Source organism: Neoarius graeffei, chromosome 17 (genome assembly GCF_027579695.1).
Source record: "Neoarius graeffei isolate fNeoGra1 chromosome 17, fNeoGra1.pri, whole genome shotgun sequence".
Classification (NCBI taxonomy): Eukaryota; Metazoa; Chordata; class Actinopteri; order Siluriformes; family Ariidae; genus Neoarius; species Neoarius graeffei.
This window is the reverse complement of record NC_083585.1, coordinates 839992-864083: the sequence shown is the minus strand read 5'-3', so window position 1 is coordinate 864083 and position 24092 is coordinate 839992. Positions and strand designations below refer to the sequence as shown.

The window sequence follows — 24092 nt, the reverse complement described above, 5'->3', positions numbered from 1 at the left end:
AGTTGGAAATGTGCGGTTTTCTTACCTTGCGAAATGTGTGCCTTGCCTTGCCTTGCGACCAGAAGGAAAATTCACAGAAGGAAAATTCAAACACATTTCTGCAAGAAGACAAAATAAAATGCTTACAGTACCTGGTATTCCTAGGCAGTCTCCCACTCAAGTACTAACCAGGCCCAACCCTGTTTAGCTTCTGAGATCAGACGGGATCAGGCGTTGTCAGAGTGGTTTGGCCATAAGCAACAGTTAGTAGGAAATGTGCGGTTTTCTTACCTTGCGAAATGTGTGCCTTGCCTTGCCTTGTGACCAGAAGGAAAATTCACAGAAGGAAAACTCAAACACATTTCTGCAAGAAGACAAAATAAAATGCCTACAGTACCTGGTATTCCGAGGCAGTCTTCCACTCAAGTACTAACCAGGCACAACCCTGTTTAGCTTCTGAGATCAGACGGGATCAGGCGTTGTCAGAGTGGTTTGGCCGTAAGCGACAGTTAGTTGGAAATGTGCGGTTTTCTTACCTTGCGAAATGTTTGCCTTGCCTTGCCTTGCCTTGCGACCAGAAGGAAAATTCACAGAAGGAAAATTCAAACACATTTCTGCAAGAATACAAAATAAAATGCTTACAGTACCTGGTATTCCTAGGCAGTCTCCCACTCAAGTACTAACCAGGCCCAACCCGGTTTAGCTTCTGAGATCAGACGGGATCAGGCGTTGTCAGAGTGGTTTGGCCGTAAGCGACAATTAGCTGGAAATGTGCGGTTTTCTTACCTTGCGAAATGTGTGCCTTGCCTTGCCTTGCCTTGCCTTGCGACCAGAAGGAAAATTCACAGAAGGAAAATTCAAACACATTTCTGCAAGAAGACAAAATAAAATGCTTACAGTACCTGGTATTCCTAGGCAGTCTCCCACTCAAGTACTAACCAGGCCCAACCCTGTTTAGCTTCTGAGATCAGACGGGATCAGGCGTTGTCAGAGTGGTTTGGCCGTAAGCGACAGTTAGTTGGAAATGTGCGGTTTTCTTACCTTGCGAAATGTGTACCTTGCCTTGCCTTGCCTTGCGACCAGAAGGAAAATTCACAGAAGGAAAACTCAAACACATTTCTGCAAGAAGACAAAATAAAATGCTTACAGTACCTGGTATTCCTAGGCAGTCTCCCACTCAAGTACTAACCAGGCCCAACCCTGTTTAGCTTCTGAGATCAGACGGGATCAGGCGTTGTCAGAGTGGTTTGGCCGTAAGCGACAGTTAGTTGGAAATGTGCGGTTTTCTTACCTTGCGAAATGTGTACCTTGCCTTGCCTTGCGACCAGAAGGAAAATTCACAGAAGGAAAACTCAAACACATTTCTGCAAGAAGACAAAATAAAATGCTTACAGTACCTGGTATTCCGAGGCAGTCTCCCACTCAAGTACTAACCAGGCCCAACCCTGTTTAGCTTCTGAGATCAGACAGGATCAGGCGTTGTCAGAGTGGTTTGGCCGTAAGCGACAGTTAGTTGGAAATGTGTGGTTTTCTTACCTTGCGAAATGTTTGCCTTGCCTTGCCTTGCCTTGCGACCAGAAGGAAAATTCACAGAAGGAAAATTCAAACACATTTCTGCAAGAATACAAAATAAAATGCTTACAGTACCTGGTATTCCTAGGCAGTCTCCCACTCAAGTACTAACCAGGCCCAACCCGGTTTAGCTTCTGAGATCAGACGGGATCAGGCGTTGTCAGAGTGGTTTGGCCGTAAGCGACAATTAGCTGGAAATGTGCGGTTTTCTTACCTTGCGAAATGTGTGCCTTGCCTTGCCTTGCCTTGCCTTGCGACCAGAAGGAAAATTCACAGAAGGAAAATTCAAACACATTTCTGCAAGAAGACAAAATAAAATGCTTACAGTACCTGGTATTCCTAGGCAGTCTCCCACTCAAGTACTAACCAGGCCCAACCCTGTTTAGCTTCTGAGATCAGACGGGATCAGGCATTGTCAGAGTGGTTTGGCCGTAAGCGACAGTTAGTTGGAAATGTGCGGTTTTCTTACCTTGCGAAATGTGTACCTTGCCTTGCCTTGCCTTGCGACCAGAAGGAAAATTCACAGAAGGAAAACTCAAACACATTTCTGCAAGAAGACAAAATAAAATGCTTACAGTACCTGGTATTCCGAGGCAGTCTCCCACTCAAGTACTAACCAGGCCCAACCCTGTTTAGCTTCTGAGATCAGACAGGATCAGGCGTTGTCAGAGTGGTTTGGCCGTAAGCGACAGTTAGTTGGAAATGTGCGGTTTTCTTACCTTGCGAAATGTTTGCCTTGCCTTGCGACCAGAAGGAAAATTCACAGAAGGAAAATTCAAACACATTTCTGCAAGAATACAAAATAAAATGCTTACAGTACCTGGTATTCCTAGGCAGTCTCCCACTCAAGTACTAACCAGGCCCAACCCGGTTTAGCTTCTGAGATCAGACGGGATCAGGCGTTGTCAGAGTGGTTTGGCCGTAAGCGACAATTAGCTGGAAATGTGCGGTTTTCTTACCTTGCGAAATGTGTGCCGTGCCTTGCCTTGCCTTGCCTTGCCTTGCGACCAGAAGGAAAATTCACAGAAGGAAAATTCAAACACATTTCTGCAAGAAGACAAAATAAAATGCTTACAGTACCTGGTATTCCTAGGCAGTCTCCCACTCAAGTACTAACCAGGCCCAACCCTGTTTAGCTTCTGAGATCAGACGGGATCAGGCGTTGTCAGAGTGGTTTGGCCGTAAGCGACAGTTAGTTGGAAATGTGCGGTTTTCTTACCTTGCGAAATGTGTACCTTGCCTTGCCTTGCCTTGCGACCAGAAGGAAAATTCACAGAAGGAAAACTCAAACACATTTCTGCAAGAAGACAAAACAAAATGCTTACAGTACCTGGTATTCCGAGGCAGTCTCCCACTCAAGTACTAACCAGGCCCAACCCTGTTTAGCTTCTGAGATCAGACAGGATCAGGCGTTGTCAGAGTGGTTTGGCCGTAAGCGACAGTTAGTTGGAAATGTGCGGTTTTCTTACCTTGCGAAATGTTTGCCTTGCCTTGCCTTGCCTTGCGACCAGAAGGAAAATTCACAGAAGGAAAATTCAAACACATTTCTGCAAGAAGACAAAATAAAATGCTTACAGTACCTGGTATTCCTAGGCAGTCTCCCAATCAAGTACTAACCAGGCCCAACCCGGTTTAGCTTCTGAGATCAGACGGGATCAGGCGTTGTCAGAGTGGTTTGGCCGTAAGCGACAGTTAGTTGGAAATGTGCGGTTTTCTTACCTTGCGAAATGTGTGCCTTGCCTTGCCTTGCCTTGCGACCAGAAGGAAAATTCACAGAAGGAAAATTCAAACACATTTCTGCAAGAAGACAAAATAAAACGCTTACAGTACCTGGTATTCCTAGGCAGTCTCCCACTCAAGTACTAACCAGGCCCAACCCTGTTTAGCTTCTGAGATCAGACGGGATCAGGCGTTGTCAGAGTGGTTTGGCCATAAGCAACAGTTAGTAGGAAATGTGCGGTTTTCTTACCTTGCGAAATGTGTGCCTTGCCTTGCCTTGTGACCAGAAGGAAAATTCACAGAAGGAAAACTCAAACACATTTCTGCAAGAAGACAAAATAAAATGCCTACAGTACCTGGTATTCCGAGGCAGTCTCCCACTCAAGTACTAACCAGGCCCAACCCTGTTTAGCTTCTGAGATCAGACGGGATCAGGCGTTGTCAGAGTGGTTTGGCCGTAAGCGACAGTTAGTTGGAAATGTGCGGTTTTCTTACCTTGCGAAATGTGTACCTTGCCTTGCCTTGCCTTGCGACCAGAAGGAAAATTCACAGAAGGAAAACTCAAACACATTTCTGCAAGAAGACAAAATAAAATGCTTACAGTACCTGGTATTCCGAGGCAGTCTCCCATTCAAGTACTAACCAGGCCCAACCCTGTTTAGCTTCTGAGATCAGACGGGATCAGGCGTTGTCAGAGTGGTTTGGCCGTAAGCGACAGTTAGTTGGAAATGTGCGGTTTTCTTACCTTGCGAAATGTTTGCCTTGCCTTGCCTTGCCTTGCGACCAGAAGGAAAATTCACAGAAGGAAAATTCAAACACATTTCTGCAAGAAGACAAAATAAAATGCTTACAGTACCTGGTATTCCTAGGCAGTCTCCCACTCAAGTACTAACCAGGCCCAACCCTGTTTAGCTTCTGAGATCAGACGGGATCAGGCGTTGTCAGAGTGGTTTGGCCGTAAGCGACAGTTAGTTGGAAATGTGCGGTTTTCTTACCTTGCGAAATGTGTACCTTGCCTTGCCTTGCCTTGCGACCAGAAGGAAAATTCACAGAAGGAAAATTCAAACACATTTCTGCAAGAAGACAAAATAAAATGCTTACAGTACCTGGTATTCCTAGGCAGTCTCCCACTCAAGTACTAACCAGGCCCAACCCGGTTTAGCTTCTGAGATCAGACGGGATCAGGCGTTGTCAGAGTGGTTTGGCCGTAAGCGACAATTAGCTGGAAATGTGCGGTTTTCTTACCTTGCGAAATGTGTGCCTTGCCTTGCCTTGCCTTGCGACCAGAAGGAAAATTCACAGAAGGAAAATTCAAACACATTTCTGCAAGAAGACAAAATAAAATGCTTACAGTACCTGGTATTCCTAGGCAGTCTCCCACTCAAGTACTAACCAGGCCCAACCCTGTTTAGCTTCTGAGATCAGACGGGATCAGGCGTTGTCAGAGTGGTTTGGCCGTAAGCGACAGTTAGTTGGAAATGTGCGGTTTTCTTACCTTGCGAAATGTGTACCTTGCCTTGCCTTGCCTTGCGACCAGAAGGAAAATTCACAGAAGGAAAACTCAAACACATTTCTGCAAGAAGACAAAATAAAATGCTTACAGTACCTGGTATTCCGAGGCAGTCTCCCACTCAAGTACTAACCAGGCCCAACCCTGTTTAGCTTCTGAGATCAGACAGGATCAGGCGTTGTCAGAGTGGTTTGGCCGTAAGCGACAGTTAGTTGGAAATGTGCGGTTTTCTTACCTTGCGAAATGTTTGCCTTGCCTTGCCTTGCCTTGCCTTGCGACCAGAAGGAAAATTCACAGAAGGAAAATTCAAACACATTTCTGCAAGAATACAAAATAAAATGCTTACAGTACCTGGTATTCCTAGGCAGTCTCCCACTCAAGTACTAACCAGGCCCAACCCGGTTTAGCTTCTGAGATCAGACGGGATCAGGCGTTGTCAGAGTGGTTTGGCCGTAAGCGACAATTAGCTGGAAATGTGCGGTTTTCTTACCTTGCGAAATGTGTGCCTTGCCTTGCCTTGCCTTGCCTTGCGACCAGAAGGAAAATTCACAGAAGGAAAATTCAAACACATTTCTGCAAGAAGACAAAATAAAATGCTTACAGTACCTGGTATTCCTAGGCAGTCTCCCACTCAAGTACTAACCAGGCCCAACCCGGTTTAGCTTCTGAGATCAGACGGGATCAGGCGTTGTCAGAGTGGTTTGGCCGTAAGCGACAATTAGCTGGAAATGTGCGGTTTTCTTACCTTGCGAAATGTGTGCCTTGCCTTGCCTTGCCTTGCGACCAGAAGGAAAATTCACAGAAGGAAAATTCAAACACATTTCTGCAAGAAGACAAAATAAAATGCTTACAGTACCTGGTATTCCTAGGCAGTCTCCCACTCAAGTACTAACCAGGCCCAACCCTGTTTAGCTTCTGAGATCAGACGGGATCAGGCGTTGTCAGAGTGGTTTGGCCGTAAGCGACAGTTAGTTGGAAATGTGCGGTTTTCTTACCTTGCGAAATGTGTACCTTGCCTTGCCTTGCCTTGCGACCAGAAGGAAAATTCACAGAAGGAAAACTCAAACACATTTCTGCAAGAAGACAAAATAAAATGCTTACAGTACCTGGTATTCCGAGGCAGTCTCCCACTCAAGTACTAACCAGGCCCAACCCTGTTTAGCTTCTGAGATCAGACAGGATCAGGCGTTGTCAGAGTGGTTTGGCCGTAAGCGACAGTTAGTTGGAAATGTGCGGTTTTCTTACCTTGCGAAATGTTTGCCTTGCCTTGCCTTGCGACCAGAAGGAAAATTCACAGAAGGAAAATTCAAACACATTTCTGCAAGAAGACAAAATAAAATGCTTACAGTACCTGGTATTCCTAGGCAGTCTCCCACTCAAGTACTAACCAGGCCCAACCCGGTTTAGCTTCTGAGATCAGACGGGATCAGGCGTTGTCAGAGTGGTTTGGCCGTAAGCGACAATTAGCTGGAAATGTGCGGTTTTCTTACCTTGCGAAATGTGTGCCTTGCCTCGCCTTGCCTTGCCTTGCGACCAGAAGGAAAATTCACAGAAGGAAAATTCAAACACATTTCTGCAAGAAGACAAAATAAAATGCTTACAGTACCTGGTATTCCTAGGCAGTCTCCCACTCAAGTACTAACCAGGCCCAACCCTGTTTAGCTTCTGAGATCAGACGGGATCAGGCGTTGTCAGAGTGGTTTGGCCGTAAGCGACAGTTAGTTGGAAATGTGCGGTTTTCTTACCTTGCGAAATGTGTACCTTGCCTTGCCTTGCCTTGCGACCAGAAGGAAAATTCACAGAAGGAAAACTCAAACACATTTCTGCAAGAAGACAAAATAAAATGCTTACAGTACCTGGTATTCCGAGGCAGTCTCCCACTCAAGTACTAACCAGGCCCAACCCTGTTTAGCTTCTGAGATCAGACAGGATCAGGCGTTGTCAGAGTGGTTTGGCCGTAAGCGACAGTTAGTTGGAAATGTGCGGTTTTCTTACCTTGCGAAATGTTTGCCTTGCCTTGCCTTGCCTTGCCTTGCCTTGCGACCAGAAGGAAAATTCACAGAAGGAAAATTCAAACACATTTCTGCAAGAATACAAAATAAAATGCTTACAGTACCTGGTATTCCTAGGCAGTCTCCCACTCAAGTACTAACCAGGCCCAACCCGGTTTAGCTTCTGAGATCAGACGGGATCAGGCGTTGTCAGAGTGGTTTGGCCGTAAGCGACAATTAGCTGGAAATGTGCGGTTTTCTTACCTTGCGAAATGTGTGCCTTGCCTTGCCTTGCCTTGCGACCAGAAGGAAAATTCACAGAAGGAAAATTCAAACACATTTCTGCAAGAAGACAAAATAAAATGCTTACAGTACCTGGTATTCCTAGGCAGTCTCCCACTCAAGTACTAACCAGGCCCAACCCGGTTTAGCTTCTGAGATCAGACGGGATCAGGCGTTGTCAGAGTGGTTTGGCCGTAAGCGACAATTAGCTGGAAATGTGCGGTTTTCTTACCTTGCGAAATGTGTGCCTTGCCTTGCCTTGCCTTGCCTTGCGACCAGAAGGAAAATTCACAGAAGGAAAATTCAAACACATTTCTGCAAGAAGACAAAATAAAATGCTTACAGTACCTGGTATTCCTAGGCAGTCTCCCACTCAAGTACTAACCAGGCCCAACCCGGTTTAGCTTCTGAGATCAGACGGGATCAGGCGTTGTCAGAGTGGTTTGGCCGTAAGCGACAATTAGCTGGAAATGTGCGGTTTTCTTACCTTGCGAAATGTGTGCCTTGCCTTGCCTTGCCTTGCGACCAGAAGGAAAATTCACAGAAGGAAAATTCAAACACATTTCTGCAAGAAGACAAAATAAAATGCTTACAGTACCTGGTATTCCTAGGCAGTCTCCCACTCAAGTACTAACCAGGCCCCACCCTGTTTAGCTTCTGAGATCAGACGGGATCAGGCGTTGTCAGAGTGGTTTGGCCGTAAGCGACAGTTAGTTGGAAATGTGCGGTTTTCTTACCTTGCGAAATGTGTACCTTGCCTTGCCTTGCCTTGCGACCAGAAGGAAAATTCACAGAAGGAAAACTCAAACACATTTCTGCAAGAATACAAAATAAAATGCTTACAGTACCTGGCATTCCGAGGCAGTCTCCCACTCAAGTACTAACCAGGCCCAACCCTGTTTAGCTTCTGAGATCAGACAGGATCAGGCGTTGTCAGAGTGGTTTGGCCGTAAGCGACAGTTAGTTGGAAATGTGCGGTTTTCTTACCTTGCGAAATGTTTGCCTTGCCTTGCCTTGCCTTGCGACCAGAAGGAAAATTCACAGAAGGAAAATTCAAACACATTTCTGCAAGAATACAAAATAAAATGCTTACAGTACCTGGTATTCCTAGGCAGTCTCCCACTCAAGTACTAACCAGGCCCAACCCGGTTTAGCTTCTGAGATCAGACGGGATCAGGCGTTGTCAGAGTGGTTTGGCCGTAAGCGACAATTAGCTGGAAATGTGCGGTTTTCTTACCTTGCGAAATGTGTGCCTTGCCTTGCCTTGCCTTGCCTTGCGACCAGAAGGAAAATTCACAGAAGGAAAATTCAAACACATTTCTGCAAGAAGACAAAATAAAATGCTTACAGTACCTGGTATTCCTAGGCAGTCTCCCACTCAAGTACTAACCAGGCCCAACCGGGTTTAGCTTCTGAGATCAGACAGGATCAGGCGTTGTCAGAGTGGTTTGGCCGTAAGCGACAATTAGCTGGAAATGTGCGGTTTTCTTACCTTGCGAAATGTGTGCCTTGCCTTGCCTTGCCTTGCGACCAGAAGGAAAATTCACAGAAGGAAAATTCAAACACATTTCTGCAAGAAGACAAAATAAAATGCTTACAGTACCTGGTATTCCTAGGCAGTCTCCCACTCAAGTACTAACCAGGCCCAACCCTGTTTAGCTTCTGAGATCAGACGGGATCAGGCGTTGTCAGAGTGGTTTGGCCGTAAGCGACAGTTAGTTGGAAATGTGCGGTTTTCTTACCTTGCGAAATGTGTACCTTGCCTTGCCTTGCCTTGCCTTGCGACCAGAAGGAAAATTCACAGAAGGAAAACTCAAACACATTTCTGCAAGAAGACAAAATAAAATGCTTACAGTACCTGGTATTCCGAGGCAGTCTCCCACTCAAGTACTAACCAGGCCCAACCCTGTTTAGCTTCTGAGATCAGACAGGATCAGGCGTTGTCAGAGTGGTTTGGCCGTAAGCGACAGTTAGTTGGAAATGTGCGGTTTTCTTACCTTGCGAAATGTTTGCCTTGCCTTGCCTTGCCTTGCGACCAGAAGGAAAATTCACAGAAGGAAAATTCAAACACATTTCTGCAAGAAGACAAAATAAAATGCTTACAGTACCTGGTATTCCTAGGCAGTCTCCCACTCAAGTACTAACCAGGCCCAACCCTGTTTAGCTTCTGAGATCAGACGGGATCAGGCGTTGTCAGAGTGGTTTGGCCGTAAGCGACAGTTAGTTGGAAATGTGCGGTTTTCTTACCTTGCGAAATGTGTACCTTGCCTTGCCTTGCCTTGCCTTGCGACCAGAAGGAAAATTCACAGAAGGAAAACTCAAACACATTTCTGCAAGAAGACAAAATAAAAAGCTTACAGTACCTGGTATTCCGAGGCAGTCTCCCACTCAAGTACTAACCAGGCCCAACCCTGTTTAGCTTCTGAGATCAGACAGGATCAGGCGTTGTCAGAGTGGTTTGGCCGTAAGCGACAGTTAGTTGGAAATGTGCGGTTTTCTTACCTTGCGAAATGTTTGCCTTGCCTTGCCTTGCCTTGCGACCAGAAGGAAAATTCACAGAAGGAAAATTCAAACACATTTCTGCAAGAATACAAAATAAAATGCTTACAGTACCTGGTATTCCTAGGCAGTCTCCCACTCAAGTACTAACCAGGCCCAACCCGGTTTAGCTTCTGAGATCAGACGGGATCAGGCGTTGTCAGAGTGGTTTGGCCGTAAGCGACAATTAGCTGGAAATGTGCGGTTTTCTTACCTTGCGAAATGTGTGCCTTGCCTTGCCTTGCCTTGCCTTGCGACCAGAAGGAAAATTCACAGAAGGAAAATTCAAACACATTTCTGCAAGAAGACAAAATAAAATGCTTACAGTACCTGGTATTCCTAGGCAGTCTCCCACTCAAGTACTAACCAGGCCCAACCCTGTTTAGCTTCTGAGATCAGACGGGATCAGGCGTTGTCAGAGTGGTTTGGCCGTAAGCGACAGTTAGTTGGAAATGTGCGGTTTTCTTACCTTGCGAAATGTGTACCTTGCCTTGCCTTGCCTTGCGACCAGAAGGAAAATTCACAGAAGGAAAACTCAAACACATTTCTGCAAGAAGACAAAATAAAATGCTTACAGTACCTGGTATTCCGAGGCAGTCTCCCACTCAAGTACTAACCAGGCCCAACCCTGTTTAGCTTCTGAGATCAGACAGGATCAGGCGTTGTCAGAGTGGTTTGGCCGTAAGCGACAGTTAGTTGGAAATGTGCGGTTTTCTTACCTTGCGAAATGTTTGCCTTGCCTTGCCTTGCCTTGCGACCAGAAGGAAAATTCACAGAAGGAAAATTCAAACACATTTCTGCAAGAATACAAAATAAAATGCTTACAGTACCTGGTATTCCTAGGCAGTCTCCCACTCAAGTACTAACCAGGCCCAACCCGGTTTAGCTTCTGAGATCAGACGGGATCAGGCGTTGTCAGAGTGGTTTGGCCGTAAGCAACAATTAGCTGGAAATGTGCGGTTTTCTTACCTTGCGAAATGTGTGCCTTGCCTTGCCTTGCGACCAGAAGGAAAATTCACAGAAGGAAAATTCAAACACATTTCTGCAAGAAGACAAAATAAAATGCTTACAGTACCTGGTATTCCTAGGCAGTCTCCCACTCAAGTACTAACCAGGCCCAACCCGGTTTAGCTTCTGAGATCAGACGGGATCAGGCGTTGTCAGAGTGGTTTGGCCGTAAGCGACAATTAGCTGGAAATGTGCGGTTTTCTTACCTTGCGAAATGTGTGCCTTGCCTTGCCTTGCCTTGCCTTGCGACCAGAAGGAAAATTCACAGAAGGAAAATTCAAACACATTTCTGCAAGAAGACAAAATAAAATGCTTACAGTACCTGGTATTCCTAGGCAGTCTCCCACTCAAGTACTAACCAGGCCCAACCCGGTTTAGCTTCTGAGATCAGACGGGATCAGGCGTTGTCAGAGTGGTTTGGCCGTAAGCGACAATTAGCTGGAAATGTGCGGTTTTCTTACCTTGCGAAATGTGTGCCTTGCCTTGCCTTGCCTTGCGACCAGAAGGAAAATTCACAGAAGGAAAATTCAAACACATTTCTGCAAGAAGACAAAATAAAATGCTTACAGTACCTGGTATTCCTAGGCAGTCTCCCACTCAAGTACTAACCAGGCCCAACCCTGTTTAGCTTCTGAGATCAGACGGGATCAGGCGTTGTCAGAGTGGTTTGGCCGTAAGCGACAGTTAGTTGGAAATGTGCGGTTTTCTTACCTTGCGAAATGTGTACCTTGCCTTGCCTTGCCTTGCGACCAGAAGGAAAATTCACAGAAGGAAAACTCAAACACATTTCTGCAAGAAGACAAAATAAAATGCTTACAGTACCTGGTATTCCGAGGCAGTCTCCCACTCAAGTACTAACCAGGCCCAACCCTGTTTAGCTTCTGAGATCAGACAGGATCAGGCGTTGTCAGAGTGGTTTGGCCGTAAGCGACAGTTAGTTGGAAATGTGCGGTTTTCTTACCTTGCGAAATGTTTGCCTTGCCTTGCCTTGCCTTGCGACCAGAAGGAAAATTCACAGAAGGAAAATTCAAACACATTTCTGCAAGAAGACAAAATAAAATGCTTACAGTACCTGGTATTCCTAGGCAGTCTCCCACTCAAGTACTAACCAGGCCCAACCCGGTTTAGCTTCTGAGATCAGACGGGATCAGGCGTTGTCAGAGTGGTTTGGCCGTAAGCGACAATTAGCTGGAAATGTGCGGTTTTCTTACCTTGCGAAATGTGTGCCTTGCCTTGCCTTGCCTTGCCTTGCGACCAGAAGGAAAATTCACAGAAGGAAAATTCAAACACATTTCTGCAAGAAGACAAAATAAAATGCTTACAGTACCTGGTATTCCTAGGCAGTCTCCCACTCAAGTACTAACCAGGCCCAACCCGGTTTAGCTTCTGAGATCAGACAGGATCAGGCGTTGTCAGAGTGGTTTGGCCGTAAGCGACAATTAGCTGGAAATGTGCGGTTTTCTTACCTTGCGAAATGTGTGCCTTGCCTTGCCTTGCCTTGCGACCAGAAGGAAAATTCACAGAAGGAAAATTCAAACACATTTCTGCAAGAAGACAAAATAAAATGCTTACAGTACCTGGTATTCCGAGGCAGTCTCCCACTCAAGTACTAACCAGGCCCAACCCTGTTTAGCTTCTGAGATCAGACAGGATCAGGCGTTGTCAGAGTGGTTTGGCCGTAAGCGACAGTTAGTTGGAAATGTGCGGTTTTCTTACCTTGCGAAATGTTTGCCTTGCCTTGCCTTGCCTTGCGACCAGAAGGAAAATTCACAGAAGGAAAATTCAAACACATTTCTGCAAGAATACAAAATAAAATGCTTACAGTACCTGGTATTCCTAGGCAGTCTCCCACTCAAGTACTAACCAGGCCCAACCCGGTTTAGCTTCTGAGATCAGACGGGATCAGGCGTTGTCAGAGTGGTTTGGCCGTAAGCGACAGTTAGTTGGAAATGTGCGGTTTTCTTACCTTGCGAAATGTTTGCCTTGCCTTGCCTTGCCTTGCGACCAGAAGGAAAATTCACAGAAGGAAAATTCAAACACATTTCTGCAAGAAGACAAAATAAAATGCTTACAGTACCTGGTATTCCTAGGCAGTCTCCCAATCAAGTACTAACCAGGCCCAACCCGGTTTAGCTTCTGAGATCAGACGGGATCAGGCGTTGTCAGAGTGGTTTGGCCGTAAGCGACAGTTAGTTGGAAATGTGCGGTTTTCTTACCTTGCGAAATGTGTACCTTGCCTTGCCTTGCCTTGCGACCAGAAGGAAAATTCACAGAAGGAAAACTCAAACACATTTCTGCAAGAAGACAAAATAAAATGCTTATAGTACCTGGTATTCCGAGGCAGTCTCCCACTCAAGTACTAACCAGGCCCAACCCTGTTTAGCTTCTGAGATCAGACAGGATCAGGCGTTGTCAGAGTGGTTTGGCCGTAAGCGACAGTTAGTTGGAAATGTGCGGTTTTCTTACCTTGCGAAATGTTTGCCTTGCCTTGCCTTGCCTTGCGACCAGAAGGAAAATTCACAGAAGGAAAATTCAAACACATTTCTGCAAGAATACAAAATAAAATGCTTACAGTACCTGGTATTCCTAGGCAGTCTCCCACTCAAGTACTAACCAGGCCCAACCCGGTTTAGCTTCTGAGATCAGACGGGATCAGGCGTTGTCAGAGTGGTTTGGCCGTAAGCGACAATTAGCTGGAAATGTGCGGTTTTCTTACCTTGCGAAATGTGTGCCTTGCCTTGCCTTGCCTTGCCTTGCGACCAGAAGGAAAATTCACAGAAGGAAAATTCAAACACATTTCTGCAAGAAGACAAAATAAAATGCTTACAGTACCTGGTATTCCTAGGCAGTCTCCCACTCAAGTACTAACCAGGCCCAACCCGGTTTAGCTTCTGAGATCAGACGGGATCAGGCGTTGTCAGAGTGGTTTGGCCGTAAGCGACAATTAGCTGGAAATGTGCGGTTTTCTTACCTTGCGAAATGTGTGCCTTGCCTTGCCTTGCCTTGCGACCAGAAGGAAAATTCACAGAAGGAAAATTCAAACACATTTCTGCAAGAAGACAAATTAAAATGCTTACAGTACCTGGTATTCCTAGGCAGTCTCCCACTCAAGTACTAACCAGGCCCAACCCGGTTTAGCTTCTGAGATCAGACGGGATCAGGCGTTGTCAGAGTGGTTTGGCCGTAAGCGACAGTTAGTTGGAAATGTGCGGTTTTCTTACCTTGCGAAATGTGTACCTTGCCTTGCCTTGCCTTGCGACCAGAAGGAAAATTCACAGAAGGAAAACTCAAACACATTTCTGCAAGAAGACAAAATAAAATGCTTACAGTACCTGGTATTCCGAGGCAGTCTCCCACTCAAGTACTAACCAGGCCCAACCCTGTTTAGCTTCTGAGATCAGACGGGATCAGGCGTTGTCAGAGTGGTTTGGCCGTAAGCGACAGTTAGTTGGAAATGTGCGGTTTTCTTACCTTGCGAAATGTTTGCCTTGCCTTGCCTTGCCTTGCGACCAGAAGGAAAATTCACAGAAGGAAAATTCAAACACATTTCTGCAAGAAGACAAAATAAAATGCTTACAGTACCTGGTATTCCTAGGCAGTCTCCCACTCAAGTACTAACCAGGCCCAACCCTGTTTAGCTTCTGAGATCAGACGGGATCAGGCGTGGTCAGAGTGGTTTGGCCGTAAGCGACAGTTAGTTGGAAATGTGCGGTTTTCTTACCTTGCGAAATGTGTACCTTGCCTTGCCTTGCCTTGCGACCAGAAGGAAAATTCACAGAAGGAAAACTCAAACACATTTCTGCAAGAAGACAAAATAAAATGCTTACAGTACCTGGTATTCCTAGGCAGTCTCCCACTCAAGTACTAACCAGGCCCAACCCTGTTTAGCTTCTGAGATCAGACGGGATCAGGCGTTGTCAGAGTGGTTTGGCCGTAAGCGACAGTTAGTTGGAAATGTGCGGTTTTCTTACCTTGCGAAATGTGTACCTTGCCTTGCCTTGCGACCAGAAGGAAAATTCACAGAAGGAAAACTCAAACACATTTCTGCAAGAAGACAAAATAAAATGCTTACAGTACCTGGTATTCCGAGGCAGTCTCCCACTCAAGTACTAACCAGGCCCAACCCTGTTTAGCTTCTGAGATCAGACAGGATCAGGCGTTGTCAGAGTGGTTTGGCCGTAAGCGACAGTTAGTTGGAAATGTGCGGTTTTCTTACCTTGCGAAATGTTTGCCTTGCCTTGCCTTGCCTTGCGACCAGAAGGAAAATTCACAGAAGGAAAATTCAAACACATTTCTGCAAGAATACAAAATAAAATGCTTACAGTACCTGGTATTCCTAGGCAGTCTCCCACTCAAGTACTAACCAGGCCCAACCCGGTTTAGCTTCTGAGATCAGACGGGATCAGGCGTTGTCAGAGTGGTTTGGCCGTAAGCGACAATTAGCTGGAAATGTGCGGTTTTCTTACCTTGCGAAATGTGTGCCTTGCCTTGCCTTGCCTTGCCTTGCGACCAGAAGGAAAATTCACAGAAGGAAAATTCAAACACATTTCTGCAAGAAGACAAAATAAAATGCTTACAGTACCTGGTATTCCTAGGCAGTCTCCCACTCAAGTACTAACCAGGCCCAACCCTGTTTAGCTTCTGAGATCAGACGGGATCAGGCGTTGTCAGAGTGGTTTGGCCGTAAGCGACAGTTAGTTGGAAATGTGCGGTTTTCTTACCTTGCGAAATGTGTACCTTGCCTTGCCTTGCCTTGCGACCAGAAGGAAAATTCACAGAAGGAAAACTCAAACACATTTCTGCAAGAAGACAAAATAAAATGCTTACAGTACCTGGTATTCCGAGGCAGTCTCCCACTCAAGTACTAACCAGGCCCAACCCTGTTTAGCTTCTGAGATCAGACAGGATCAGGCGTTGTCAGAGTGGTTTGGCCGTAAGCGACAGTTAGTTGGAAATGTGCGGTTTTCTTACCTTGCGAAATGTTTGCCTTGCCTTGCGACCAGAAGGAAAATTCACAGAAGGAAAATTCAAACACATTTCTGCAAGAATACAAAATAAAATGCTTACAGTACCTGGTATTCCTAGGCAGTCTCCCACTCAAGTACTAACCAGGCCCAACCCGGTTTAGCTTCTGAGATCAGACGGGATCAGGCGTTGTCAGAGTGGTTTGGCCGTAAGCGACAATTAGCTGGAAATGTGCGGTTTTCTTACCTTGCGAAATGTGTGCCTTGCCTTGCCTTGCCTTGCCTTGCGACCAGAAGGAAAATTCACAGAAGGAAAATTCAAACACATTTCTGCAAGAAGACAAAATAAAATGCTTACAGTACCTGGTATTCCTAGGCAGTCTCCCACTCAAGTACTAACCAGGCCCAACCCTGTTTAGCTTCTGAGATCAGACGGGATCAGGCGTTGTCAGAGTGGTTTGGCCGTAAGCGACAGTTAGTTGGAAATGTGCGGTTTTCTTACCTTGCGAAATGTGTACCTTGCCTTGCCTTGCCTTGCGACCAGAAGGAAAATTCACAGAAGGAAAACTCAAACACATTTCTGCAAGAAGACAAAATAAAATGCTTACAGTACCTGGTATTCCGAGGCAGTCTCCCACTCAAGTACTAACCAGGCCCAACCCTGTTTAGCTTCTGAGATCAGACAGGATCAGGCGTTGTCAGAGTGGTTTGGCCGTAAGCGACAGTTAGTTGGAAATGTGCGGTTTTCTTACCTTGCGAAATGTTTGCCTTGCCTTGCCTTGCCTTGCGACCAGAAGGAAAATTCACAGAAGGAAAATTCAAACACATTTCTGCAAGAAGACAAAATAAAATGCTTACAGTACCTGGTATTCCTAGGCAGTCTCCCAATCAAGTACTAACCAGGCCCAACCCGGTTTAGCTTCTGAGATCAGACGGGATCAGGCGTTGTCAGAGTGGTTTGGCCGTAAGCGACAGTTAGTTGGAAATGTGCGGTTTTCTTACCTTGCGAAATGTGTGCCTTGCCTTGCCTTGCCTTGCCTTGCGACCAGAAGGAAAATTCACAGAAGGAAAATTCAAACACATTTCTGCAAGAAGACAAAATAAAACGCTTACAGTACCTGGTATTCCTAGGCAGTCTCCCACTCAAGTACTAACCAGGCCCAACCCTGTTTAGCTTCTGAGATCAGACGGGATCAGGCGTTGTCAGAGTGGTTTGGCCATAAGCAACAGTTAGTAGGAAATGTGCGGTTTTCTTACCTTGCGAAATGTGTGCCTTGCCTTGCCTTGTGACCAGAAGGAAAATTCACAGAAGGAAAACTCAAACACATTTCTGCAAGAAGACAAAATAAAATGCCTACAGTACCTGGTATTCCGAGGCAGTCTCCCACTCAAGTACTAACCAGGCCCAACCCTGTTTAGCTTCTGAGATCAGACGGGATCAGGCGTTGTCAGAGTGGTTTGGCCGTAAGCGACAGTTAGTTGGAAATGTGCGGTTTTCTTACCTTGCGAAATGTGTACCTTGCCTTGCCTTGCCTTGCGACCAGAAGGAAAATTCACAGAAGGAAAACTCAAACACATTTCTGCAAGAAGACAAAATAAAATGCTTACAGTACCTGGTATTCCGAGGCAGTCTCCCACTCAAGTACTAACCAGGCCCAACCCTGTTTAGCTTCTGAGATCAGACGGGATCAGGCGTTGTCAGAGTGGTTTGGCCGTAAGCGACAGTTAGTTGGAAATGTGCGGTTTTCTTACCTTGCGAAATGTTTGCCTTGCCTTGCCTTGCCTTGCGACCAGAAGGAAAATTCACAGAAGGAAAATTCAAACACATTTCTGCAAGAAGACAAAATAAAATGCTTACAGTACCTGGTATTCCTAGGCAGTCTCCCACTCAAGTACTAACCAGGCCCAACCCTGTTTAGCTTCTGAGATCAGACGGGATCAGGCGTTGTCAGAGTGGTTTGGCCGTAAGCGACAGTTAGTTGGAAATGTGCGGTTTTCTTACCTTGCGAAATGTTTGCCTTGCCTTGCCTTGCCTTGCGACCAGAAGGAAAATTCACAGAAGGAAAATTCAAACACATTTCTGCAAGAAGACAAAATAAAATGCTTACAGTACCTGGTATTCCTAGGCAGTCTCCCACTCAAGTACTAACCAGGCCCAACCCGGTTTAGCTTCTGAGATCAGACGGGATCAGGCGTTGTCAGAGTGGTTTGGCCGTAAGCGACAATTAGCTGGAAATGTGCGGTTTTCTTACCTTGCGAAATGTGTGCCTTGCCTTGCCTTGCCTTGCGACCAGAAGGAAAATTCACAGAAGGAAAATTCAAACACATTTCTGCAAGAAGACAAAATAAAATGCTTACAGTACCTGGTATTCCTAGGCAGTCTCCCACTCAAGTACTAACCAGGCCCAACCCTGTTTAGCTTCTGAGATCAGACGGGATCAGGCGTTGTCAGAGTGGTTTGGCCGTAAGCGACAGTTAGTTGGAAATGTGCGGTTTTCTTACCTTGCGAAATGTGTACCTTGCCTTGCCTTGCCTTGCGACCAGAAGGAAAATTCACAGAAGGAAAACTCAAACACATTTCTGCAAGAAGACAAAATAAAATGCTTACAGTACCTGGTATTCCGAGGCAGTCTCCCACTCAAGTACTAACCAGGCCCAACCCTGTTTAGCTTCTGAGATCAGACAGGATCAGGCGTTGTCAGAGTGGTTTGGCCGTAAGCGACAGTTAGTTGGAAATGTGCGGTTTTCTTACCTTGCGAAATGTTTGCCTTGCCTTGCCTTGCCTTGCCTTGCCTTGCCTTGCGACCAGAAGGAAAATTCACAGAAGGAAAATTCAAACACATTTCTGCAAGAATACAAAATAAAATGCTTACAGTACCTGGTATTCCTAGGCAGTCTCCCACTCAAGTACTAACCAGGCCCAACCCGGTTTAGCTTCTGAGATCAGACGGGATCAGGCGTTGTCAGAGTGGTTTGGCCGTAAGCGACAATTAGCTGGAAATGTGCGGTTTTCTTACCTTGCGAAATGTGTGCCTTGCCTTGCCTTGCCTTGCCTTGCGACCAGAAGGAAAATTCACAGAAGGAAAATTCAAACACATTTCTGCAAGAAGACAAAATAAAATGCTTACAGTACCTGGTATTCCTAGGCAGTCTCCCACTCAAGTACTAACCAGGCCCAACCCGGTTTAGCTTCTGAGATCAGACGGGATCAGGCGTTGTCAGAGTGGTTTGGCCGTAAGCGACAATTAGCTGGAAATGTGCGGTTTTCTTACCTTGCGAAATGTGTGCCTTGCCTTGCCTTGCCTTGCGACCAGAAGGAAAATTCACAGAAGGAAAATTCAAACACATTTCTGCAAGAAGACAAAATAAAATGCTTACAGTACCTGGTATTCCTAGGCAGTCTCCCACTCAAGTACTAACCAGGCCCAACCCTGTTTAGCTTCTGAGATCAGATGGGATCAGGCGTTGTCAGAGTGGTTTGGCCGTAAGCGACAGTTAGTTGGAAATGTGCGGTTTTCTTACCTTGCGAAATGTGTACCTTGCCTTGCCTTGCCTTGCGACCAGAAGGAAAATTCACAGAAGGAAAACTCAAACACATTTCTGCAAGAAGACAAAATAAAATGCTTACAGTACCTGGTATTCCAAGGCAGTCTCCCACTCAAGTACTAACCAGGCCCAACCCTGTTTAGCTTCTGAGATCAGACAGGATCAGGCGTTGTCAGAGTGGTTTGGCCGTAAGCGACAGTTAGTTGGAAATGTGCGGTTTTCTTACCTTGCGAAATGTTTGCCTTGCCTTGCCTTGCCTTGCGACCAGAAGGAAAATTCACAGAAGGAAAATTCAAACACATTTCTGCAAGAATACAAAATAAAATGCTTACAGTACCTGGTATTCCTAGGCAGTCTCCCACTCAAGTACTAACCAGGCCCAACCCGGTTTAGCTTCTGAGATCAGACGGGATCAGGCGTTGTCAGAGTGGTTTGGCCGTAAGCGACAATTAGCTGGAAATGTGCGGTTTTCTTACCTTGCGAAATGTGTGCCTTGCCTTGCCTTGCCTTGCCTTGCGACCAGAAGGAAAATTCACAGAAGGAAAATTCAAACACATTTCTGCAAGAAGACAAAATAAAATGCTTACAGTACCTGGTATTCCTAGGCAGTCTCCCACTCAAGTACTAACCAGGCCCAACCGGGTTTAGCTTCTGAGATCAGACAGGATCAGGCGTTGTCAGAGTGGTTTGGCCGTAAGCGACAATTAGCTGGAAATGTGCGGTTTTCTTACCTTGCGAAATGTGTGCCTTGCCTTGCCTTGCCTTGCCTTGCGACCAGAAGGAAAATTCACAGAAGGAAAATTCAAACACATTTCTGCAAGAAGACAAAATAAAATGCTTACAGTACCTGGTATTCCTAGGCAGTCTCCCACTCAAGTACTAACCAGGCCCAACCCTGTTTAGCTTCTGAGATCAGACGGGATCAGGCGTTGTCAGAGTGGTTTGGCCGTAAGCGACAGTTAGTTGGAAATGTGCGGTTTTCTTACCTTGCGAAATGTGTACCTTGCCTTGCCTTGCCTTGCCTTGCGACCAGAAGGAAAATTCACAGAAGGAAAACTCAAACACATTTCTGCAAGAAGACAAAATAAAATGCTTACAGTACCTGGTATTCCGAGGCAGTCTCCCACTCAAGTACTAACCAGGCCCAACCCTGTTTAGCTTCTGAGATCAGACAGGATCAGGCGTTGTCAGAGTGGTTTGGCCGTAAGCGACAGTTAGTTGGAAATGTGCGGTTTTCTTACCTTGCGAAATGTTTGCCTTGCCTTGCCTTGCCTTGCGACCAGAAGGAAAATTCACAGAAGGAAAATTCAAACACATTTCTGCAAGAAGACAAAATAAAATGCTTACAGTACCTGGTATTCCTAGGCAGTCTCCCACTCAAGTACTAACCAGGCCCAACCCTGTTTAGTTTCTGAGATCAGACGGGATCAGGCGTTGTCAGAGTGGTTTGGCCGTAAGCGACAGTTAGTTGGAAATGTGCGGTTTTCTTACCTTGCGAAATGTGTACCTTGCCTTGCCTTGCCTTGCGACCAGAAGGAAAATTCACAGAAGGAAAACTCAAACACATTTCTGCAAGAAGACAAAATAAAAAGCTTACAGTACCTGGTATTCCGAGGCAGTCTCCCACTCAAGTACTAACCAGGCCCAACCCTGTTTAGCTTCTGAGATCAGACAGGATCAGGCGTTGTCAGAGTGGTTTGGCCGTAAGCGACAGTTAGTTGGAAATGTGCGGTTTTCTTACCTTGCGAAATGTTTGCCTTGCCTTGCCTTGCCTTGCGACCAGAAGGAAAATTCACAGAAGGAAAATTCAAACACATTTCTGCAAGAATACAAAATAAAATGCTTACAGTACCTGGTATTCCTAGGCAGTCTCCCACTCAAGTACTAACCAGGCCCAACCCGGTTTAGCTTCTGAGATCAGACGGGATCAGGCGTTGTCAGAGTGGTTTGGCCGTAAGCGACAATTAGCTGGAAATGTGCGGTTTTCTTACCTTGCGAAATGTGTGCCTTGCCTTGCCTTGCCTTGCCTTGCGACCAGAAGGAAAATTCACAGAAGGAAAATTCAAACACATTTCTGCAAGAAGACAAAATAAAATGCTTACAGTACCTGGTATTCCTAGGCAGTCTCCCACTCAAGTACTAACCAGGCCCAAACCTGTTTAGCTTCTGAGATCAGACGGGATCAGGCGTTGTCAGAGTGGTTTGGCCGTAAGCGACAGTTAGTTGGAAATGTGCGGTTTTCTTACCTTGCGAAATGTGTACCTTGCCTTGCCTTGCCTTGCGACCAGAAGGAAAATTCACAGAAGGAAAACTCAAACACATTTCTGCAAGAAGACAAAATAAAATGCTTACAGTACCTGGTATTCCGAGGCAGTCTCCCACTCAAGTACTAACCAGACCCAACCCTGTTTAGCTTCTGAGATCAGACAGGATCAGGCGTTGTCAGAGTGGTTTGGCCGTAAGCGACAGTTAGTTGGAAATGTGCGGTTTTCTTACCTTGCGAAATGTTTGCCTTGCCTTGCCTTGCCTTGCGACCAGAAGGAAAATTCACAGAAGGAAAATTCAAACACATTTCTGCAAGAATACAAAATAAAATGCTTACAGTACCTGGTATTCCTAGGCAGTCTCCCACTCAAGTACTAACCAGGCCCAACCCGGTTTAGCTTCTGAGATCAGACGGGATCAGGCGTTGTCAGAGTGGTTTGGCCGTAAGCGACAATTAGCTGGAAATGTGCGGTTTTCTTACCTTGCGAAATGTGTGCCTTGCCTTGCCTTGCGACCAGAAGGAAAATTCACAGAAGGAAAATTCAAACACATTTCTGCAAGAAGACAAAATAAAATGCTTACAGTACCTGGTATTCCTAGGCAGTCTCCCACTCAAGTACTAACCAGGCCCAACCCGGTTTAGCTTCTGAGATCAGACGGGATCAGGCGTTGTCAGAGTGGTTTGGCCGTAAGCGACAATTAGCTGGAAATGTGCGGTTTTCTTACCTTGCGAAATGTGTGCCTTGCCTTGCCTTGCCTTGCGACCAGAAGGAAAATTCACAGAAGGAAAATTCAAACACATTTCTGCAAGAAGACAAAATAAAATGCTTACAGTACCTGGTATTCCTAGGCAGTCTCCCACTCAAGTACTAACCAGGCCCAACCCTGTTTAGCTTCTGAGATCAGACGGGATCAGGCGTTGTCAGAGTGGTTTGGCCGTAAGCGACAGTTAGTTGGAAATGTGCGGTTTTCTTACCTTGCGAAATGTGTACCTTGCCTTGCCTTGCCTTGCGACCAGAAGGAAAATTCACAGAAGGAAAACTCAAACACATTTCTGCAAGAAGACAAAATAAAATGCTTACAGTACCTGGTATTCCGAGGCAGTCTCCCACTCAAGTACTAACCAGGCCCAACCCTGTTTAGCTTCTGAGATCAGACAGGATCAGGCGTTGTCAGAGTGGTTTGGCCGTAAGCGACAGTTAGTTGGAAATGTGCGGTTTTCTTACCTTGCGAAATGTTTGCCTTGCCTTGCCTTGCCTTGCGACCAGAAGGAAAATTCACAGAAGGAAAATTCAAACACATTTCTGCAAGAAGACAAAATAAAATGCTTACAGTACCTGGTATTCCTAGGCAGTCTCCCACTCAAGTACTAACCAGGCCCAACCCGGTTTAGCTTCTGAGATCAGACGGGATCAGGCGTTGTCAGAGTGGTTTGGCCGTAAGCGACAATTAGCTGGAAATGTGCGGTTTTCTTACCTTGCGAAATGTGTGCCTTGCCTTGCCTTGCCTTGCCTTGCCTTGCGACCAGAAGGAAAATTCACAGAAGGAAAATTCAAACACATTTCTGCAAGAAGACAAAATAAAATGCTTACAGTACCTGGTATTCCTAGGCAGTCTCCCACTCAAGTACTAACCAGGCCCAACCCGGTTTAGCTTCTGAGATCAGACAGGATCAGGCGTTGTCAGCGTGGTTTGGCCGTAAGCGACAATTAGCTGGAAATGTGCGGTTTTCTTACCTTGCGAAATGTGTGCCTTGCCTTGCCTTGCCTTGCGACCAGAAGGAAAATTCACAGAAGGAAAATTCAAACACATTTCTGCAAGAAGACAAAATAAAATGCTTACAGTACCTGGTATTCCTAGGCAGTCTCCCACTCAAGTACTAACCAGGCCCAACCCTGTTTAGCTTCTGAGATCAGACGGGATCAGGCGTTGTCAGAGTGGTTTGGCCGTAAGCGACAGTTAGTTGGAAATGTGCGGTTTTCTTACCTTGCGAAATGTGTACCTTGCCTTGCCTTGCCTTGCGACCAGAAGGAAAATTCACAGAAGGAAAACTCAAACACATTTCTGCAAGAAGACAAAATAAAATGCTTACAGTACCTGGTATTCCGAGGCAGTCTCCCACTCAAGTACTAACCAGGCCCAACCCTGTTTAGCTTCTGAGATCAGACAGGATCAGGCGTTGTCAGAGTGGTTTGGCCGTAAGCGACAGTTAGTTGGAAATGTGCGGTTTTCTTACCTTGCGAAATGTTTGCCTTGCCTTGCCTTGCCTTGCCTTGCGACCAGAAGGAAAATTCACAGAAGGAAAATTCAAACACATTTCTGCAAGAATACAAAATAAAATGCTTACAGTACCTGGTATTCCTAGGCAGTCTCCCACTCAAGTACTAACCAGGCCCAACCCGGTTTAGCTTCTGAGATCAGACGGGATCAGGCGTTGTCAGAGTGGTTTGGCCGTAAGCGACAATTAGCTGGAAATGTGCGGTTTTCTTACCTTGCGAAATGTGTGCCTTGCCTTGCCTTGCCTTGCGACCAGAAGGAAAATTCACAGAAGGAAAATTCAAACACATTTCTGCAAGAAGACAAAATAAAATGCTTACAGTACCTGGTATTCCTAGGCAGTCTCCCACTCAAGTACTAACCAGGCCCAACCCTGTTTAGCTTCTGAGATCAGACGGGATCAGGCGTTGTCAGAGTGGTTTGGCCGTAAGCGACAGTTAG

The 24092-nt window shown here is 46.0% G+C and overlaps 32 non-coding genes and 64 pseudogenes across 32 annotated transcripts; all 96 read right to left on the bottom strand.

The window, feature by feature from the left end:
* Positions 1 to 119: 119 nt before the first annotated feature.
* Positions 120 to 238, bottom strand: LOC132865285 (5S ribosomal RNA). The gene has a single exon (XR_009650441.1). It is a non-coding gene; the product is annotated as a 5S ribosomal RNA (ribosomal RNA).
* A 126-nt stretch (positions 239 to 364) lies between these two features.
* LOC132865052 (5S ribosomal RNA) lies at positions 365 to 483 on the bottom strand (annotated as a pseudogene).
* A 131-nt stretch (positions 484 to 614) lies between these two features.
* Positions 615 to 733, bottom strand: LOC132865571 (5S ribosomal RNA; annotated as a pseudogene).
* Positions 734 to 869: 136 nt separating this feature from the next.
* LOC132865182 (5S ribosomal RNA) lies at positions 870 to 988 on the bottom strand. The gene has a single exon (XR_009650347.1). It is a non-coding gene; the product is annotated as a 5S ribosomal RNA (ribosomal RNA).
* A 131-nt stretch (positions 989 to 1119) lies between these two features.
* LOC132865180 (5S ribosomal RNA) lies at positions 1120 to 1238 on the bottom strand. The gene has a single exon (XR_009650345.1). It is a non-coding gene; the product is annotated as a 5S ribosomal RNA (ribosomal RNA).
* A 126-nt stretch (positions 1239 to 1364) lies between these two features.
* LOC132864893 (5S ribosomal RNA) lies at positions 1365 to 1483 on the bottom strand (annotated as a pseudogene).
* A 131-nt stretch (positions 1484 to 1614) lies between these two features.
* On the bottom strand, positions 1615 to 1733 carry LOC132865570 (5S ribosomal RNA; annotated as a pseudogene).
* A 136-nt stretch (positions 1734 to 1869) lies between these two features.
* On the bottom strand, positions 1870 to 1988 carry LOC132865319 (5S ribosomal RNA). The gene has a single exon (XR_009650472.1). It is a non-coding gene; the product is annotated as a 5S ribosomal RNA (ribosomal RNA).
* Positions 1989 to 2119: 131 nt separating this feature from the next.
* LOC132864891 (5S ribosomal RNA) lies at positions 2120 to 2238 on the bottom strand (annotated as a pseudogene).
* A 121-nt stretch (positions 2239 to 2359) lies between these two features.
* Positions 2360 to 2478, bottom strand: LOC132865569 (5S ribosomal RNA; annotated as a pseudogene).
* A 141-nt stretch (positions 2479 to 2619) lies between these two features.
* Positions 2620 to 2738, bottom strand: LOC132865178 (5S ribosomal RNA). Its single transcript, XR_009650344.1, has one exon. It is a non-coding gene; the product is annotated as a 5S ribosomal RNA (ribosomal RNA).
* A 131-nt stretch (positions 2739 to 2869) lies between these two features.
* LOC132864890 (5S ribosomal RNA) lies at positions 2870 to 2988 on the bottom strand (annotated as a pseudogene).
* Positions 2989 to 3119: 131 nt separating this feature from the next.
* On the bottom strand, positions 3120 to 3238 carry LOC132864954 (5S ribosomal RNA; annotated as a pseudogene).
* A 131-nt stretch (positions 3239 to 3369) lies between these two features.
* Positions 3370 to 3488, bottom strand: LOC132865323 (5S ribosomal RNA). Its single transcript, XR_009650475.1, has one exon. It is a non-coding gene; the product is annotated as a 5S ribosomal RNA (ribosomal RNA).
* A 126-nt stretch (positions 3489 to 3614) lies between these two features.
* LOC132865325 (5S ribosomal RNA) lies at positions 3615 to 3733 on the bottom strand. The gene has a single exon (XR_009650477.1). It is a non-coding gene; the product is annotated as a 5S ribosomal RNA (ribosomal RNA).
* A 131-nt stretch (positions 3734 to 3864) lies between these two features.
* Positions 3865 to 3983, bottom strand: LOC132865213 (5S ribosomal RNA). The gene has a single exon (XR_009650375.1). It is a non-coding gene; the product is annotated as a 5S ribosomal RNA (ribosomal RNA).
* A 131-nt stretch (positions 3984 to 4114) lies between these two features.
* On the bottom strand, positions 4115 to 4233 carry LOC132865177 (5S ribosomal RNA). The gene has a single exon (XR_009650343.1). It is a non-coding gene; the product is annotated as a 5S ribosomal RNA (ribosomal RNA).
* A 131-nt stretch (positions 4234 to 4364) lies between these two features.
* LOC132865568 (5S ribosomal RNA) lies at positions 4365 to 4483 on the bottom strand (annotated as a pseudogene).
* Positions 4484 to 4614: 131 nt separating this feature from the next.
* On the bottom strand, positions 4615 to 4733 carry LOC132865176 (5S ribosomal RNA). The gene has a single exon (XR_009650342.1). It is a non-coding gene; the product is annotated as a 5S ribosomal RNA (ribosomal RNA).
* Positions 4734 to 4864: 131 nt separating this feature from the next.
* Positions 4865 to 4983, bottom strand: LOC132864889 (5S ribosomal RNA; annotated as a pseudogene).
* Positions 4984 to 5119: 136 nt separating this feature from the next.
* LOC132865567 (5S ribosomal RNA) lies at positions 5120 to 5238 on the bottom strand (annotated as a pseudogene).
* Positions 5239 to 5374: 136 nt separating this feature from the next.
* Positions 5375 to 5493, bottom strand: LOC132865566 (5S ribosomal RNA; annotated as a pseudogene).
* Positions 5494 to 5624: 131 nt separating this feature from the next.
* On the bottom strand, positions 5625 to 5743 carry LOC132865175 (5S ribosomal RNA). The gene has a single exon (XR_009650341.1). It is a non-coding gene; the product is annotated as a 5S ribosomal RNA (ribosomal RNA).
* A 131-nt stretch (positions 5744 to 5874) lies between these two features.
* Positions 5875 to 5993, bottom strand: LOC132864888 (5S ribosomal RNA; annotated as a pseudogene).
* A 126-nt stretch (positions 5994 to 6119) lies between these two features.
* Positions 6120 to 6238, bottom strand: LOC132865564 (5S ribosomal RNA; annotated as a pseudogene).
* Positions 6239 to 6374: 136 nt separating this feature from the next.
* On the bottom strand, positions 6375 to 6493 carry LOC132865174 (5S ribosomal RNA). Its single transcript, XR_009650340.1, has one exon. It is a non-coding gene; the product is annotated as a 5S ribosomal RNA (ribosomal RNA).
* A 131-nt stretch (positions 6494 to 6624) lies between these two features.
* LOC132864887 (5S ribosomal RNA) lies at positions 6625 to 6743 on the bottom strand (annotated as a pseudogene).
* Positions 6744 to 6884: 141 nt separating this feature from the next.
* Positions 6885 to 7003, bottom strand: LOC132865563 (5S ribosomal RNA; annotated as a pseudogene).
* A 131-nt stretch (positions 7004 to 7134) lies between these two features.
* On the bottom strand, positions 7135 to 7253 carry LOC132865562 (5S ribosomal RNA; annotated as a pseudogene).
* A 136-nt stretch (positions 7254 to 7389) lies between these two features.
* On the bottom strand, positions 7390 to 7508 carry LOC132865561 (5S ribosomal RNA; annotated as a pseudogene).
* Positions 7509 to 7639: 131 nt separating this feature from the next.
* Positions 7640 to 7758, bottom strand: LOC132865316 (5S ribosomal RNA). Its single transcript, XR_009650469.1, has one exon. It is a non-coding gene; the product is annotated as a 5S ribosomal RNA (ribosomal RNA).
* A 131-nt stretch (positions 7759 to 7889) lies between these two features.
* Positions 7890 to 8008, bottom strand: LOC132864988 (5S ribosomal RNA; annotated as a pseudogene).
* A 131-nt stretch (positions 8009 to 8139) lies between these two features.
* On the bottom strand, positions 8140 to 8258 carry LOC132865559 (5S ribosomal RNA; annotated as a pseudogene).
* A 136-nt stretch (positions 8259 to 8394) lies between these two features.
* LOC132865056 (5S ribosomal RNA) lies at positions 8395 to 8513 on the bottom strand (annotated as a pseudogene).
* A 131-nt stretch (positions 8514 to 8644) lies between these two features.
* On the bottom strand, positions 8645 to 8763 carry LOC132865173 (5S ribosomal RNA). Its single transcript, XR_009650339.1, has one exon. It is a non-coding gene; the product is annotated as a 5S ribosomal RNA (ribosomal RNA).
* Positions 8764 to 8899: 136 nt separating this feature from the next.
* On the bottom strand, positions 8900 to 9018 carry LOC132864886 (5S ribosomal RNA; annotated as a pseudogene).
* Positions 9019 to 9149: 131 nt separating this feature from the next.
* LOC132865172 (5S ribosomal RNA) lies at positions 9150 to 9268 on the bottom strand. The gene has a single exon (XR_009650338.1). It is a non-coding gene; the product is annotated as a 5S ribosomal RNA (ribosomal RNA).
* Positions 9269 to 9404: 136 nt separating this feature from the next.
* On the bottom strand, positions 9405 to 9523 carry LOC132865623 (5S ribosomal RNA; annotated as a pseudogene).
* A 131-nt stretch (positions 9524 to 9654) lies between these two features.
* On the bottom strand, positions 9655 to 9773 carry LOC132865558 (5S ribosomal RNA; annotated as a pseudogene).
* Positions 9774 to 9909: 136 nt separating this feature from the next.
* LOC132865171 (5S ribosomal RNA) lies at positions 9910 to 10028 on the bottom strand. The gene has a single exon (XR_009650337.1). It is a non-coding gene; the product is annotated as a 5S ribosomal RNA (ribosomal RNA).
* Positions 10029 to 10159: 131 nt separating this feature from the next.
* On the bottom strand, positions 10160 to 10278 carry LOC132864885 (5S ribosomal RNA; annotated as a pseudogene).
* Positions 10279 to 10409: 131 nt separating this feature from the next.
* Positions 10410 to 10528, bottom strand: LOC132865557 (5S ribosomal RNA; annotated as a pseudogene).
* Positions 10529 to 10654: 126 nt separating this feature from the next.
* Positions 10655 to 10773, bottom strand: LOC132865556 (5S ribosomal RNA; annotated as a pseudogene).
* Positions 10774 to 10909: 136 nt separating this feature from the next.
* Positions 10910 to 11028, bottom strand: LOC132865555 (5S ribosomal RNA; annotated as a pseudogene).
* A 131-nt stretch (positions 11029 to 11159) lies between these two features.
* LOC132865170 (5S ribosomal RNA) lies at positions 11160 to 11278 on the bottom strand. Its single transcript, XR_009650336.1, has one exon. It is a non-coding gene; the product is annotated as a 5S ribosomal RNA (ribosomal RNA).
* A 131-nt stretch (positions 11279 to 11409) lies between these two features.
* Positions 11410 to 11528, bottom strand: LOC132864884 (5S ribosomal RNA; annotated as a pseudogene).
* A 131-nt stretch (positions 11529 to 11659) lies between these two features.
* Positions 11660 to 11778, bottom strand: LOC132865553 (5S ribosomal RNA; annotated as a pseudogene).
* A 136-nt stretch (positions 11779 to 11914) lies between these two features.
* LOC132865016 (5S ribosomal RNA) lies at positions 11915 to 12033 on the bottom strand (annotated as a pseudogene).
* Positions 12034 to 12164: 131 nt separating this feature from the next.
* LOC132864882 (5S ribosomal RNA) lies at positions 12165 to 12283 on the bottom strand (annotated as a pseudogene).
* Positions 12284 to 12414: 131 nt separating this feature from the next.
* LOC132865552 (5S ribosomal RNA) lies at positions 12415 to 12533 on the bottom strand (annotated as a pseudogene).
* Positions 12534 to 12664: 131 nt separating this feature from the next.
* Positions 12665 to 12783, bottom strand: LOC132864953 (5S ribosomal RNA; annotated as a pseudogene).
* A 131-nt stretch (positions 12784 to 12914) lies between these two features.
* LOC132865021 (5S ribosomal RNA) lies at positions 12915 to 13033 on the bottom strand (annotated as a pseudogene).
* A 131-nt stretch (positions 13034 to 13164) lies between these two features.
* On the bottom strand, positions 13165 to 13283 carry LOC132865551 (5S ribosomal RNA; annotated as a pseudogene).
* Positions 13284 to 13419: 136 nt separating this feature from the next.
* LOC132865550 (5S ribosomal RNA) lies at positions 13420 to 13538 on the bottom strand (annotated as a pseudogene).
* Positions 13539 to 13669: 131 nt separating this feature from the next.
* Positions 13670 to 13788, bottom strand: LOC132865549 (5S ribosomal RNA; annotated as a pseudogene).
* Positions 13789 to 13919: 131 nt separating this feature from the next.
* Positions 13920 to 14038, bottom strand: LOC132865261 (5S ribosomal RNA). Its single transcript, XR_009650419.1, has one exon. It is a non-coding gene; the product is annotated as a 5S ribosomal RNA (ribosomal RNA).
* Positions 14039 to 14169: 131 nt separating this feature from the next.
* On the bottom strand, positions 14170 to 14288 carry LOC132865272 (5S ribosomal RNA). Its single transcript, XR_009650429.1, has one exon. It is a non-coding gene; the product is annotated as a 5S ribosomal RNA (ribosomal RNA).
* A 131-nt stretch (positions 14289 to 14419) lies between these two features.
* LOC132865167 (5S ribosomal RNA) lies at positions 14420 to 14538 on the bottom strand. Its single transcript, XR_009650334.1, has one exon. It is a non-coding gene; the product is annotated as a 5S ribosomal RNA (ribosomal RNA).
* Positions 14539 to 14664: 126 nt separating this feature from the next.
* LOC132864880 (5S ribosomal RNA) lies at positions 14665 to 14783 on the bottom strand (annotated as a pseudogene).
* A 131-nt stretch (positions 14784 to 14914) lies between these two features.
* Positions 14915 to 15033, bottom strand: LOC132865547 (5S ribosomal RNA; annotated as a pseudogene).
* Positions 15034 to 15169: 136 nt separating this feature from the next.
* Positions 15170 to 15288, bottom strand: LOC132865166 (5S ribosomal RNA). Its single transcript, XR_009650333.1, has one exon. It is a non-coding gene; the product is annotated as a 5S ribosomal RNA (ribosomal RNA).
* Positions 15289 to 15419: 131 nt separating this feature from the next.
* On the bottom strand, positions 15420 to 15538 carry LOC132864879 (5S ribosomal RNA; annotated as a pseudogene).
* A 121-nt stretch (positions 15539 to 15659) lies between these two features.
* Positions 15660 to 15778, bottom strand: LOC132865546 (5S ribosomal RNA; annotated as a pseudogene).
* Positions 15779 to 15914: 136 nt separating this feature from the next.
* LOC132865165 (5S ribosomal RNA) lies at positions 15915 to 16033 on the bottom strand. Its single transcript, XR_009650332.1, has one exon. It is a non-coding gene; the product is annotated as a 5S ribosomal RNA (ribosomal RNA).
* Positions 16034 to 16164: 131 nt separating this feature from the next.
* Positions 16165 to 16283, bottom strand: LOC132864878 (5S ribosomal RNA; annotated as a pseudogene).
* Positions 16284 to 16414: 131 nt separating this feature from the next.
* Positions 16415 to 16533, bottom strand: LOC132864952 (5S ribosomal RNA; annotated as a pseudogene).
* A 136-nt stretch (positions 16534 to 16669) lies between these two features.
* Positions 16670 to 16788, bottom strand: LOC132865321 (5S ribosomal RNA). The gene has a single exon (XR_009650474.1). It is a non-coding gene; the product is annotated as a 5S ribosomal RNA (ribosomal RNA).
* Positions 16789 to 16914: 126 nt separating this feature from the next.
* On the bottom strand, positions 16915 to 17033 carry LOC132865324 (5S ribosomal RNA). Its single transcript, XR_009650476.1, has one exon. It is a non-coding gene; the product is annotated as a 5S ribosomal RNA (ribosomal RNA).
* Positions 17034 to 17164: 131 nt separating this feature from the next.
* On the bottom strand, positions 17165 to 17283 carry LOC132865260 (5S ribosomal RNA). The gene has a single exon (XR_009650418.1). It is a non-coding gene; the product is annotated as a 5S ribosomal RNA (ribosomal RNA).
* A 131-nt stretch (positions 17284 to 17414) lies between these two features.
* Positions 17415 to 17533, bottom strand: LOC132865164 (5S ribosomal RNA). Its single transcript, XR_009650331.1, has one exon. It is a non-coding gene; the product is annotated as a 5S ribosomal RNA (ribosomal RNA).
* A 131-nt stretch (positions 17534 to 17664) lies between these two features.
* Positions 17665 to 17783, bottom strand: LOC132865545 (5S ribosomal RNA; annotated as a pseudogene).
* Positions 17784 to 17914: 131 nt separating this feature from the next.
* Positions 17915 to 18033, bottom strand: LOC132865163 (5S ribosomal RNA). The gene has a single exon (XR_009650330.1). It is a non-coding gene; the product is annotated as a 5S ribosomal RNA (ribosomal RNA).
* Positions 18034 to 18164: 131 nt separating this feature from the next.
* On the bottom strand, positions 18165 to 18283 carry LOC132864877 (5S ribosomal RNA; annotated as a pseudogene).
* Positions 18284 to 18429: 146 nt separating this feature from the next.
* On the bottom strand, positions 18430 to 18548 carry LOC132865544 (5S ribosomal RNA; annotated as a pseudogene).
* Positions 18549 to 18684: 136 nt separating this feature from the next.
* On the bottom strand, positions 18685 to 18803 carry LOC132865542 (5S ribosomal RNA; annotated as a pseudogene).
* Positions 18804 to 18934: 131 nt separating this feature from the next.
* On the bottom strand, positions 18935 to 19053 carry LOC132865224 (5S ribosomal RNA). The gene has a single exon (XR_009650385.1). It is a non-coding gene; the product is annotated as a 5S ribosomal RNA (ribosomal RNA).
* Positions 19054 to 19184: 131 nt separating this feature from the next.
* Positions 19185 to 19303, bottom strand: LOC132865630 (5S ribosomal RNA; annotated as a pseudogene).
* Positions 19304 to 19434: 131 nt separating this feature from the next.
* Positions 19435 to 19553, bottom strand: LOC132865541 (5S ribosomal RNA; annotated as a pseudogene).
* A 136-nt stretch (positions 19554 to 19689) lies between these two features.
* LOC132865055 (5S ribosomal RNA) lies at positions 19690 to 19808 on the bottom strand (annotated as a pseudogene).
* A 136-nt stretch (positions 19809 to 19944) lies between these two features.
* Positions 19945 to 20063, bottom strand: LOC132865162 (5S ribosomal RNA). Its single transcript, XR_009650329.1, has one exon. It is a non-coding gene; the product is annotated as a 5S ribosomal RNA (ribosomal RNA).
* A 136-nt stretch (positions 20064 to 20199) lies between these two features.
* Positions 20200 to 20318, bottom strand: LOC132864875 (5S ribosomal RNA; annotated as a pseudogene).
* Positions 20319 to 20449: 131 nt separating this feature from the next.
* LOC132865624 (5S ribosomal RNA) lies at positions 20450 to 20568 on the bottom strand (annotated as a pseudogene).
* Positions 20569 to 20699: 131 nt separating this feature from the next.
* LOC132865621 (5S ribosomal RNA) lies at positions 20700 to 20818 on the bottom strand (annotated as a pseudogene).
* A 131-nt stretch (positions 20819 to 20949) lies between these two features.
* Positions 20950 to 21068, bottom strand: LOC132865540 (5S ribosomal RNA; annotated as a pseudogene).
* A 136-nt stretch (positions 21069 to 21204) lies between these two features.
* LOC132865635 (5S ribosomal RNA) lies at positions 21205 to 21323 on the bottom strand (annotated as a pseudogene).
* Positions 21324 to 21454: 131 nt separating this feature from the next.
* LOC132865020 (5S ribosomal RNA) lies at positions 21455 to 21573 on the bottom strand (annotated as a pseudogene).
* Positions 21574 to 21704: 131 nt separating this feature from the next.
* LOC132865539 (5S ribosomal RNA) lies at positions 21705 to 21823 on the bottom strand (annotated as a pseudogene).
* A 126-nt stretch (positions 21824 to 21949) lies between these two features.
* On the bottom strand, positions 21950 to 22068 carry LOC132865538 (5S ribosomal RNA; annotated as a pseudogene).
* A 131-nt stretch (positions 22069 to 22199) lies between these two features.
* Positions 22200 to 22318, bottom strand: LOC132865161 (5S ribosomal RNA). The gene has a single exon (XR_009650328.1). It is a non-coding gene; the product is annotated as a 5S ribosomal RNA (ribosomal RNA).
* A 131-nt stretch (positions 22319 to 22449) lies between these two features.
* LOC132864874 (5S ribosomal RNA) lies at positions 22450 to 22568 on the bottom strand (annotated as a pseudogene).
* A 131-nt stretch (positions 22569 to 22699) lies between these two features.
* Positions 22700 to 22818, bottom strand: LOC132865536 (5S ribosomal RNA; annotated as a pseudogene).
* Positions 22819 to 22959: 141 nt separating this feature from the next.
* LOC132865033 (5S ribosomal RNA) lies at positions 22960 to 23078 on the bottom strand (annotated as a pseudogene).
* Positions 23079 to 23209: 131 nt separating this feature from the next.
* Positions 23210 to 23328, bottom strand: LOC132865160 (5S ribosomal RNA). Its single transcript, XR_009650327.1, has one exon. It is a non-coding gene; the product is annotated as a 5S ribosomal RNA (ribosomal RNA).
* A 131-nt stretch (positions 23329 to 23459) lies between these two features.
* Positions 23460 to 23578, bottom strand: LOC132864873 (5S ribosomal RNA; annotated as a pseudogene).
* Positions 23579 to 23714: 136 nt separating this feature from the next.
* Positions 23715 to 23833, bottom strand: LOC132865534 (5S ribosomal RNA; annotated as a pseudogene).
* A 131-nt stretch (positions 23834 to 23964) lies between these two features.
* Positions 23965 to 24083, bottom strand: LOC132865159 (5S ribosomal RNA). The gene has a single exon (XR_009650326.1). It is a non-coding gene; the product is annotated as a 5S ribosomal RNA (ribosomal RNA).
* Positions 24084 to 24092: the final 9 nt, after the last annotated feature.